Raw genomic sequence first — 12880 nt, forward strand, 5'->3', positions numbered from 1 at the left:
CGCTTGGGTGCCTTTCATCCTCTCTCCAGGTTCTTAGGGTTTCCGGAGGCAAGCTGTTATGGAAGTGGACGCCACTCCTCCTTCCACGCTTGTTTAATCAGGGAGCTCCACCCCACTCTCAGTCCTCACTGGGTAGTCAACCATTAACGCATCTGACACATCGTGTCACAGTGTTCAGCCTCACAGCAACCACAAGTGACCGCGGGACGGCAACTTGTACACCAGGGTTATACGACCTAGAGGAATGTCTGAACAAAAACAATGAAAGACTGGCCGGAGGGCCACAAACTAAAAGTCACCCACCTTTGTCTTGGTCACACCGTTTTCTCTTCGCTGGGCCAGCTGATCTCTGTCTCTGTCTCTCTCTCTCTCTCTGTTGATGTTATTGTTGTTAAGTGCTGTGAAGTCGTCAAAGGATCACAGCCACCCTGGGTGGGGCAAACCTGGGCGATTATGGCCGTCTCCTCCCTCCTCCTCTTCTCCTTTAGGGCTTGAAGCCGCTGGTGCCTTCAACCCAAGGCCAAGCATGGCTTTCCTGGCTCTTGGAGGCAGAGTCGCCTTTCTCCAGAGACCTCCACAACACAACACAACTCCCATGTACACAGCATCATGCTCTCTGGCCAAAGGATCACCGAATCTGAATTAGTATTGCATTATATCTGTAGATTGTTTTTGGTAGTATTGACAGCATGATATAGTAATTTATGATGGTCCCTTGTAGCTCCTTATAATAGTGCTAACCCATCCTAGAGAGGGTTAAACCAGTCTACTCCTTGGAGGCAAGGATTCTGGGGCTTCGACTGATGTACTTTGGACATGTTATAAGGAGAGACAGGTCCTTAGAGAAGGACATCATGCTGGGGAGGGTGGAGGGACAGCGCAGGAGGGGAAGACCCTCTATGAGGTGGATTGATTCAGTGACTGGGGTAATCGGGATGGGTGTGTCAGAGGCAATGCGATTGGCACAGGATAGAGCAGGGTTTAGAGCTGTTGTACATAGGGTCGCTATGAGTCACAAATGACTCGACGGGCACATAACAACAACAACAACAACAGGTCTTTTGTAAGAGTCTTTGTTTTCTTGATATTAAGACACAATCCATACTGAATTGAGACACAATCCATACTGAAGGCTGCATTCCTTGATCTTGTGCAACAAGTGCTTCAAGTCCTCCTTACTTTCGATAAGTAAGGTTGTGTCATCTGCATAACACAGGTTATTGATGAGTCTCTCTCCAATCCTGATGCAGCATTCCTCCTCATAGAATCCAGCTTCTCATATAATTTGCTCAGCATATATATTGAACAGGTATGGAGACAGAATACAACTCTGACACACTCCCTGCCCATTTCCAAACCATGCAGTGCTCCCCTGCTCCCTTGCACAAGTCTCCTGATCCAGGTATAGGTTCCTCATGAGCACAATCAAGTGCTTTGGGATTCTTATTCTTCTCAATGTCAGCCACAACTTGTCATGATCCACACAGTCAAATGCCTTTGCATAGTCAATAAAGCACAAATAGACATTCTTCTGATATTCTTTACTTTTAGCCAGGATCCATCTGACATCAGCAGTGATATCCCTGATCCCTGATGCCACAGCCTCTTCTAAATCCCACTTGAACTTCTGGCAATTCCCTATCTATGTACTTTTCCAGCCATTTTTTAAATGATCTTTAGCAGTATTTTGCTTGCATGGGATATCAATGATACTGTTTGATAATTTCCACATTCAGTTGGATCACCTTTCTTGGGAATAGGAACAAACACAGAACTCTTCCAATCCATTGGCCAGACAGCCATCCTCCAAATTTCCTGGCATAGACCCGTGAGTGCATCCAGAGCTGCATCTGTTAACTGAAACAAGTCAGTTGGTATCCCATCGATTCCTTGGGCCTTATTTTTTATCAATGCCTTCAATGCAGCTTTCATTTCCTCTTTCATTACCATTTGCTCCTCTTCATATGGAACTTCCTGAAATTTTTCAGTGTTAATCAGTTCTTTTTGGTACAGTGATTCCGTGTATTCCCTCCATCTTTTTTTGATGCTTTCTGGGTCATTCAGTATCTTGCCCATAGCATCTTTCAATATTGCTTTAATTTGTTTTTCAGTTCTTTCAGCTTGAGACATGCAGAGCAAGTTCTTCCCTCTTTATTCCCCAATTCCAGCTCTCTGCACATTCACTTATAATACTTTGTCCTCCCAAGCTGCCTTTGAAATGATCTATTCCGCTCTTTCACTTTGATATAGTTTCCTTTAGATTTGGCTTCTTGATGCTCCAGTGCACTCTGTGGAGTCTCATCTGACATCCATTTTTATTTTTTCTTTCTTCTCTGTTTTTTTGGAATGACCTTTTTCTTTCTTCATAGATGATTTTTTTATATCAATAACAATAAAATAAGGATTCTTATCACTCCAATAGGCAGTGTCATGATGGATGGAGAAGAGATTGAAACTGTCAACAGCTTTATCTTGCTTGGATCCACAATGAACACCCTTGGTATGAGCAGTCAGGAAAGAAGGAGACACACTGCACTGGGAAAATCTACAGTTAAGGACCTTTCCAAATTATTGAGGAGTAGTGATGTGAGTTTGAGGACTAAGGTGTGTTTGATTCAGGCCATCGTCTTTCTGATTACTAGCTATGTATCTGAGACCTGGACAGTGAATAAGGATGACAGAAAAAGAATTCACACCTTTGAGCTGTGGTGTTGGAGAAGAGCACTGAACATCCCAAGGATGGCCAAGAGGGAGACCATGCAGCCAGAGTGCTCATTTGGAGGCTAGAATGATGAGGTTTTACCTCACATATTTTGGGCATGTAGCTAGGAGAGGCTATTAAGGACATGATGCTGGAAAGGGTAAAGGGTCAGCAAAAGGAAGACCTTCAACCAGGTGTATTGACATGGTGACTGCTGCAACGGGCTCTTGTGTATCAGGAAGTGTGAGGATGACGCAGGACAGGACTGGGTTTAGATCTTTTGTTCATAGGGTCACTCTGAGTCTTACTCAACTCAGTGGCACCTAACAACAACAGAAACAACAACAACAACTAGTCCTTTATATTCCATTCATAAGTAGTGCATCTTTTTGGGTACTTAATGTAGATGGTATTCCCCCACTCCCATTGCCTTTTAGTATTTTCTTTGTAACTGTAGAAGACCCTAACTGGTTTTTGTATGTTGACCTTGTACATTATCACTTTGTTGAACTGGTCAATTAAGTCTAGTAAATTTCCTGCTGAGTTTTTTGAATTCTCTGTATAAAGAATTCTATCATATGCAGATAGAGATAATTTTACTTCCTCTTTGTGAGTATAGAGTTATTTTATTTCCTTTTATTACCTGATTGTTTTAGTTAGGATTTCTAGCAGAGAACTGGAAAATGATTAGGGATAACACAAGGAGAACTGATGCCTTTGAGCTGTGGTGTTGGAGAAGAGTATTGAATATACCATAGACAGCTAGGACAATAAACAAGTTTGTCCTAGAGAGGGTATGAACAGGCTGCTCCTTGGGATTAAGGATTTTAAAGCTTCATCTGACATACTTTGGACATGTTTCAAGGAGGGACCAATTCTTTTTTTTTCTATTTTTTAAAATTTTATTATTATTTTGTGTGTCTGTGTACTGTCAAGTCAGATCTGACTGGTACAGGAGGAGATTGTCCCTCCTTTCCCGGCAAAGCATCTGGTGGATTCGAACCATGCGCCTCTGGGATTGCAGTGCAGCTTCTTGCCACTAGGCCACCATAGCTCCCCCCAATTCTTGAAAAGGGATGTCATGCTTGTGAGGAGGATGGATTGATTCAGTGACTAGGGTAATGAGGGTAGGTGTGTCAGAGACAGTGAATTGACCCAAGATAGAGCAGGTTTCAGGGCTGTTGTACATAGGGTCACTATGAGTCTCAGGTGACTCAACCAACACATAACAACAACTATTTCAACAATCATCACATATATGGCTCATTGACACCCAAATTGATGGTTTCACATTACTTCACTCAGAAATACAATACCTCTTGAACAATGACTCCCATTCTCTCCTCTCCCTTGCCCCCAAAACCATCAGAAAACTTAAGCCTTTTCCTGCTCTAGATGTTTCATGTAAATGGAATCATACAATATTTGTTCTTTTGTGTTGAATGTATTTCACTCAGCAAAATGTTCTCAAGTTTAATCCATATTATAACATGCATCATTTCTTTTCTTTGTATGGCTGAGTATTTTATGGGACTACCACATTTTGTTTACCCATTCATATGTTGATGGACATTTGAGTTGTTTCTACTTTTTGGCTATTGTGAGTGGTGATGTATTAATGGATCAGTTGATAAACTAGTATACTCACACAGTGGAATGGTATGCAACATTAAAGAACAACAAAGGATTAACTAAACTCATGGATGAATCTGGACATTATGTTGGGTGAAAGAAGTCAATCACAAAAGGATAAACGTTATATATTGTTGTGTATCGTAGAGTCAGAACCAAACCATTGATGACCCTCTAGTGAGTGTTCAGACAGTTAATCACACATTAGGAGATTTCCCATCCATCTCCCGTGAAGCAGCTCATGGTCCTGAACTGCATGCCTTCAGGATTGCAGCGCAACTTCTTGGCACTAGGCAACCAACCAGAGCTCCCTGTTGTGTAAGACCTCTCTTATAAAAAGTTTAAGAAAGTTTTACATGCCGAATCACTCTTGGATGGTTTCCAGGAATGGGAAGGGAGGAAAGGAAGAAAATAAAGAGATTAATAAATTAATTATTTTTGGTGTTCTTACGTGCCATTGAGTCGCAACCCTACGCACAGCAGCTCTGAAGGCTGTCCTGTCCTGAGCCAGTCTCACTGACACCCACACACCGAATCCCATTGTCCTATTTACTGTGTCAGTCCATTTCATCCGTGATCCTCCTCTCCTTCCGAGTATGATGTCCCTTGTAATTGTTTTTAATATTATTAACAAATAATAAATTCTTAATAAATAATTGGAAGAGAATGTTTTTGTTAAGTGCCGTCGAGTCGCAGGTGACTCATAGCGACCCTATGAAGGAGAGTCCTCGACGCTTGGGTGCCTTTCATCCTCTCTCCAGGTTCATAGGGTTTCCAGAGGCAAACTATTATGGCAGTGATGCCACTCCTCCTTCCAAGTGGAAGAGAATACGAATAAATAAATTATAAACATACTAAGATGGATGAAAGGAAAGGCAACACATTATAAGGGATTGAACAGCGAAGTACCATGAAAGAAAGACAAGACATAGAGAAGTATACAAGAAATAGAGTCAACAACTTGTAGACAGATAGACAGGCAAGATGGATAGAGATGAATAGGTGACAAGAACTACCATCACCATACATAGGTTTGGTAGATGCCATTTATACGTTCGGTAGAAATGAGAATTGCAGGGAGGAAGTGTATGATTATACTGTGGTTTACTGTTGTTGTGTACCATCGAGTAGGAACTGACCCGTAAATGACCTTCCAGGAGGTTTTCAGAGGCAGTTAATCTCATGAGAAGAAATTGCCCATGCTTCTCCCGAGGAGCTGCTGGTGGATTTGAACTGCATTCTTTTTTTATTCATTGTTGCACATTTTCTCTCCCACTCCGCTCCCTTGAGCCACATTTTTTAGGGTTGGCAGCACAACTCTACCACCAAGACACCAGAACTTCCAACTTGGAGGTTAGTAGTCAGAGCCTCATCTACTGTAAGATATTGTAAAACAAAATGTTTGAAATGACTGAATGAAAATCAATTTGCTTTGTAAACTTTTACTCAAAGACAATTTAAGAAAAAATTTACTGATAAACTATATAAAAAAGAATGTAAAGTAGAATGCATATGAATGATTGTATGAAACAATGAAAATGAAAAATTGTCTAAAACACAGTGCATGTGAATGAAACATACTGTAAAAGTATTATATTAAAATAAATAAAAATAATAAAAAAATACTTATTGAATAATTGCAAGAAGCAGATAACCCCAAAACACATCTGATGCCATTGAGTTAATTCCACCTAAAAATAATCCGATAAGACAGAAGAGAAATAGTCTGTAGGATTTCCTAGACTATAATTTTCACAGAAGCACAATATCACATCTTTCTCCTCTGGATTTGAACTCTCAACTTGTAGGTTAGAAGTCCAAACTTTAACTTCACCACCTGGGTTCCTTGCAATAAGCATAGCAGAAAGCCACTCACTTGCCTTGTTTTGAAATTCCTGATCAGCATGACCCCATCAACTGCAAAGTAGACACTTTGACATTAAAACTCTGAATCCACCCAGAGGTGCCTCTGGCAATCTGGTCATAGCCACTGAAAACTCTATGGAGGAGCACAGTCCATCTCTGATACAAACAGCATCACCATGAGTCAGAAATTACTTAATAGCAAATGAGTTTATTTGTTTATTTATTTATTTTGCTTAAAAAAATGACAGTTGTGTTTTAATACATTTGTGTTTCATTTCCCCACTCTCTTCTATTTGCTTGTTCTGTAATAACTGCAAATAAGTTGGCTTGTTTCCAATAAGTTATAATGCCATAGTAACCAAAATCTATTCCTGCCTGCAGATTGTTTGTATTCTACAAACGTATACTGTCCAATGACCTTTTCAAATGTATGTTCTCGAGCTACATTCTGGAACCTACATGAATGTACTTGTTCTCTGGTGGCTGTCACAATTGTCTTTTTTTTTTTTTTTTTGCAAAACAATAGACCAAATCCCACAAAACTCTTATTTGATCAAAAGAATCACTTTTAAAAGAAAGAAGGTCAATAACTTTAGTACAAGAATGCCAAAAACCCAAGGGAGTTGGGAAAAAGAACCAGAGAGGGTTAGCATTCATGTGGGTATCTTGTCTTTTTTCCTTCACTGGCTGGGTTAATTAGTCACTGCACTTCTTTTAGGTAGTTCCATAAGGTCTGTCTAGGATTGAATTGTGTTCCCTCCTTCAAAATATGCATTGACTTGGTTAAATGCATAAGATGATTCCTAGTGTTGTATGATTGTCTGCTATTTTGTGAGTGATGCAGTTATCTTCTGTTTTGTGAAATGGTGTCTTCTTAACCTCCATGTGTTAATGAGGGAAGGTCAGTGTGGGAGGTATCTTGAAAATTACTCCCTTACTCAAATATTACCGTTTCTCAAAGGAACTCTGGTGGTGTAGCATGTTATGTGTTCTGCTTGCTAACCAAAAGGTCAGGGATTCAAAATGCAGTAGCTTCTCTGAAGGAGAATGTTGGGTTGTTTCCTCTCATCAAGATTAACAACCTCTGAAACCAGATGGAAGGACACCATGAGTTGGGACAGACAGTAATTTGTTATTGTTAAGTGCTGTCCAGTCAAGTAGACTCATAGCCACCCTAAACAACAGATCTGAATGCTATCCTTGCCTATGTTGTCCTTATAATCTTCTACACACTTGAGTCCATTGCTGCAGATGTTTTCTCACCCCATCTTGTTGAGGGTCTTCCTCTTTTTTGCTGACTCTCCACCTTTCCAAGTATGATATTCCTTTCCAAGGAATAACATCTCCTAACATGTCCAAAATAGGTGAGATGAAGCTTCACCATCTTTGCCTCCAAGGAGCATTCTGGTTGCATTCAAGGCACCATTCTTATTAAATCCACCACCCTTGCTTAAGTAAGTCATACCATTAGCTGAGTTATACCGTTTTTTTTAAAAAAAAATTTTTTTTAACTAATGTGTTCTGAGCCTGGAGCACACACTTCACACTCTGAATATTAACTGCTGGGGAGATGGGGTGAGTCATACCTTTTACTTGCAAGGGAACAGGAGAGGAATTCAAGCAGAGGGGTAGAGACCTGATTGCTACTACTTAAGGAGAACCAGGAGTGGAACACATCCTTTCTCTGAGAACCTTCTATTTGCTGTTGTATGCTGTTGAGTTGGAACAGACTCATAGCTGATCCTCCAGAGGGTTTTGAGAAGCTTTTAATCACATAGGAGGAGACTGATTGCTCATCCTTCTACTGCAGGGCAGTTGGTAGATTTGAACTGAGTACCTTTGAGATTACTGTGCAGCTTCTTATCACGAGACTGCCAGAGCTAGACCTACAGAAAAACTGCTGTGAAGACACATAGAGATCTCCAGAGAACAGCAGGCTTGTAGATGTTGAAAAGAGAAAACAAGTTTGTCCTGAAGTTTGTTCCCTAAATTTAGACTTCTAGCTTCCTAAACTGTGAGAAAGTAAATTTCTGTTTATTAAAGGCATCTATCTGCTTGTGGAGTTTCTGTTGTAACAGCCTGGCTAAGACAGTTCCACACATAAAATGTCTAGTGCTTTGCTAATGGTAAAAATGCCCTCCCCAACGTAGTGTAAGTCTCATTTCTAGCTTTGACCTAGTATCAGAGTTTTTTGTTTGTGGTTTTTGTTTTTTTTCAGTTAGTGTCATTTTATTGTCACTTGTATCTGAATTCTCTGTAGTCAACAAGAGCTGAACAAGTGCACTTTTTGTTCCTTGCAATTATGAATATTGTATGTACCTCTATCTAATTGCAGATTGCTAGTGGGGAATGATCATACCCATCAGCTGCTTGAGGATCAAGATTTGAAGAGTTTCCAACACTTTTGCCCAAGCTGTCTACTGAAATCATTGCTTTACACCATGACCACTCTATGCTTTTTCTCACTCTTCAGAATGTTTTGATAAATTAAAAAGATCAGGACATGGAAGGTTTGCCTCTTTTCTCTCACTGCTTACTGCTTGTCAAACATTTTTAGCAACAAAACAGTAAATACATTAAAAGCTGTCACTTAACACCACTTGCTAGAGAGCCATTCAAGATGCTTTAGCAGAGATAATTTGTTTCTAAGCAAATCTGACTTCAGAGACAGCTTTGTAATGAGATGCTAAAGAGCTTTGGTTCAAAAAGTCCACCCTCAAAGGATGACTTCCTGTTAGTTCCTGTCCTAGCAGATCACAGCTTTGGCGAGATGACCCTGGAGCATGTGGTCCTGCTAGTCTCGGTGGAAATGTGTAGAAAATAAGCATGTAAATCCAATTTTCTACTCAAGATCCCCTTTGAAGGGGCTCTTGCTAACTCAATAACAATTCCTGGATTAAATAAAATTGAGGAGTCACATAGTTTCTGGTTTTGACATTGATCTTTAATTACATGCCCTGGGAAATAGCCACAGTGACAATTTGGTTCTTGCTTTGTGCTTAGAAAATGACCATTGAAAATAGTTCTGGATGAAAGAATATGAAAGCCACTAATTTCTCTGCAGTGATTAAGATACAAATGTATGCAGGAATAAGTGTGCACACATAGTGAAATGGAGAAAATGAGAGAAAGTGGCCAAATGATAAAACATATATATCAAAATGGCAACAATAAATGAAACAGGATATATGATAATGTTGATGTTTTTGTACTGTTTCTCAGTGCCCCAGTGATGCTATGATTAAAGAGCTCTGGAACTAGTAAAAAAATGTCAGTGGTTTGAACCCACAGTCCGCTGTGAGTGTGAAGATGTGGCAGTCTGTTTCTGGAAAGACTTAGGTATTTGGAAACCCTTTGTGGGCAGTTCTTTGAGTTGGAATTAACTTGATGGCAGTGAGTAGTTTTGTACAAGCCTTATAATTTTTTCTTAAAGTCTGAGTAAAAAAATTTATATTAAAAAAAGGAATAAGAAAGAAACAATTGCTTTGTCTACCAGGTATATACACTAAGGATATAGCAGTGGGAAAGTCATACATATTTGCTTACTTGGTAGAATTTATATCCTCTTATGGAGAGCAGCAACAGTCATAGAAGCAATATTGCTTGAGTGTAACAGCTGTTGCAGCAAATCCCAAAGGGGTGACCTTTCTTCTGCCCTTTCATCTCACTAAAAATGCTGCCAGAAACACTGGTGTTCTGGTTGAAACTAGGTCAAATTAACTTACAAGGGCAAACTCCATATCTAATGACATCTCATTGGAAACAAAATCAACTATGATGGGAACACAGTACATGCTATAAATCAGATCTTTTGTAATCCAGGAGAGCTTGGTTTTAAACATTTCCCAGCACAGCCTTGGGTTACAGAGCTCACCAAGTGTTCATGCCATGGTTATAAGGGTGATTATGCTCAGCTAGTCAACTTAGGTCAAGTTTAAAAAAATAAATTAGTCAGTTAATTTATGAACAGAAGTGGAATTCTAACTTCAGGGTGGAAGGCCTTCATTAGCCCTTGGAAACTTGGATCTCCATTTATAGCTAAAGTATTTTTATCTAAAGCCAAGATTCATTCTTTTCCCCCTGTGCATTGAATATGCCTCATTATATCCAAAGGAACTCTGGTTGCCTAGTGGCAGGGAACTGCGCTGTAATCCCAAAAGCACATGGTTCGAGGCCACCAGCTGCTCCGTGGGAGAAGGATGGGCAATCTTCTGCACGATTAACTACCTCTGAAAACTTGCCGGAGGATCACCTATGGTTTGGTTCAGACTCTATGATACACAATGACAACAATGATATCCATGGTTTAAAATCAGAAAAGGTGCCTATCAGAGTTGTATCTTTTCACCACCCTTACTCAGTCTTTATACTGAGCAAATGATCCAGAAGAAGAAAATGGCGTCAGAATTTGCAGAAGATTTATTCACTTGTGATAGGCAGATGACCCAACCTTGCTTGCTAAAATAGAGATAACTTGAAGCACTTGCTGATGAAGACCAAACACTATATACTTCAGTAAAGATTGCTTTTCAATCTCAAGAAAACAAACAAAAATCTCACAAATAGACCAGTAATCAACATCATGATAAATGTAGAAAAGACTGGCGTTGTAAAGGATTTAATTTTACTTGAGTTCACAATAAACATCTATGGAAGCAACAGTGAAGAAACCAAATTATGTATTGCAATGGGTAAATTTGCTGTAAAGAAACTCTTTAAAATGTTAAAGAGCAGGGAGCTCTGGTGGCCTAGTGGCAAGAAGTTGCAACTACAATCCCAGAGGTACACGGTTCGAATCCACCAGATGCTCTGCTGGGGAAGGAGGGGCAATCTCCTCCTGTACCAGTCAGATCTGATTTGACGGTACACGCACACAAAAATAATAATAAAAAAAATGTTAAAGAGCAAGCGTGTTACACTGAGGACTAAGATGCACCTGACCTGTGCTATGGTATTTGTTGTTGTTGTTGTGTACCATTGAATCGGATCTGACTGGCAAAGGAGATTGATTCTCCTCCAGCAGAATATCTGGTAGATTTGAACTGTGGACCTTTGGGATTGCAGTGCAGCTTCTTGTCACTAGGCCACCAGAACTCCCTTGCTATGACACTTTTTATCACCTCATATGCATTTGAAAGTTGGACAATGGATGAGGAAGACTGAACTAAAAATGACACCTTCTAGTTATGCTGTTGGAAGCAGGAGTGGCATCCACTTCCTAAACAACATACCTCTGAAAACTCTATGAACTTTGAGAAACGAAAGTTATAGAAAGGCTTCAGGTCTTTTGTTCACAGGGTCTTATGAGTCATGCTCAACTCGATGCTCAATGGTAATCAACAACAACAATAACAGGTAAGGTGCTGATAAAGAACACTGAATATACTATAGACTTCCATCCAGAAGGACAAAAAAAAATCTGTCTTTTTGAAAAAGTGCAGCCAGAATGTTCCTTAAAAGCAAGAGTGGCTAAATGTCATCTCATCCATTTTGGGCATGTTATCAGGAGAGGTAGGTCTCTGGAGAAAAACATCATGCTTGGTAAGGTAAAGGGTTAGTAATAAAGAGGAGGACCCTCAACAAGATGGCTTGGTGACCACAATGTGGCTCTAACATAGTGGCTACAGCAATGATCTCATGCATAGTAATGATTACGAGGATGACTCAGGACCAGATAGTGTTTCCTTCTGCTGTATACAGGATCATTGTCAGTCGGAATTGACAGAATGGCATGTACCAACAATTAGAACAACAATGATAACAAGTGCATCTATCCTGGTATTTAATGTCAATTGTGTATGTTTAACTTTCAACACTTTTACTATGTATGGTGTGCCTGTTTTATGTCTTATTGTGTTTATCCTACATGGGATGGAGTTCATGGAGATTCTTAGGTGCACAGATTAATGTTTTAATAAAATGTACTAGTTTTGGGACATTTCTATAAATATTTTTCAATCCCTCTCTCTCCTATCCTTGCGCTCCTGTTATACACATGTTGGTATGCATTCTGATGTCCTAGATTTCGCTAACAATCTGTTGATGTTTCTCTTTTTTTCTCTCAGTCATTCAGACTGCAGTGTGTATCTTCAAATTCACTGATTATGCTGGCAGCTTTAATTTACTGTTGAGGTCTTCTAGTAGAGAATTCCTTTTCATAGTATACTTTTCAACTCCAGAATGTCTATATTTCTATTTGGTTCTATCCTCTTTCTCTTTTTATTTCATTGTGTTTTCAATCACTTGCTATGAATGTGAGAGCTGGACATGACTAAGGATGACAGAAAAAATATTTATGCCATTGAACTCCGGTACTGGAGAAGAATATTAAAGATACCATGGGGCGAACTCTGGTGGTCTAGTGGCAGGAAACTGTACTGCAATCCCAGAGGTGTGCGGTTCAAATCCACCAGATGCTCTGCTGAAGAAGGAGGAACAATCGCCTCCTGTACCAGTCAGATCCAATTTGATGGTACACACATAAAAAATAAAAAAGAAAAAAATTATGTTAAAAAAAAAAAAGAGTGGGCTGCCCTCGGCCCCCGGCTCGGGTTGAGCCGTCGCGGCCCTCAGGGTGAACTCCTCAGTCCCCAGATTGTGCCATCTGACCCCTGGGTGGGGAAGGAGAAAAAAAAAAGAATGCCTAGGGTATCCAATGTTACCTAGGCCACCTTCTGCCAC

The sequence above is a fragment of the Elephantulus edwardii genome, unplaced genomic scaffold (genome assembly GCF_000299155.1).
Source record: "Elephantulus edwardii isolate Elephantulus edwardi_28Jun2011 unplaced genomic scaffold, EleEdw1.0 scaffold00051, whole genome shotgun sequence".
In the NCBI taxonomy this organism is placed as follows: domain Eukaryota; kingdom Metazoa; phylum Chordata; class Mammalia; order Macroscelidea; family Macroscelididae; genus Elephantulus; species Elephantulus edwardii.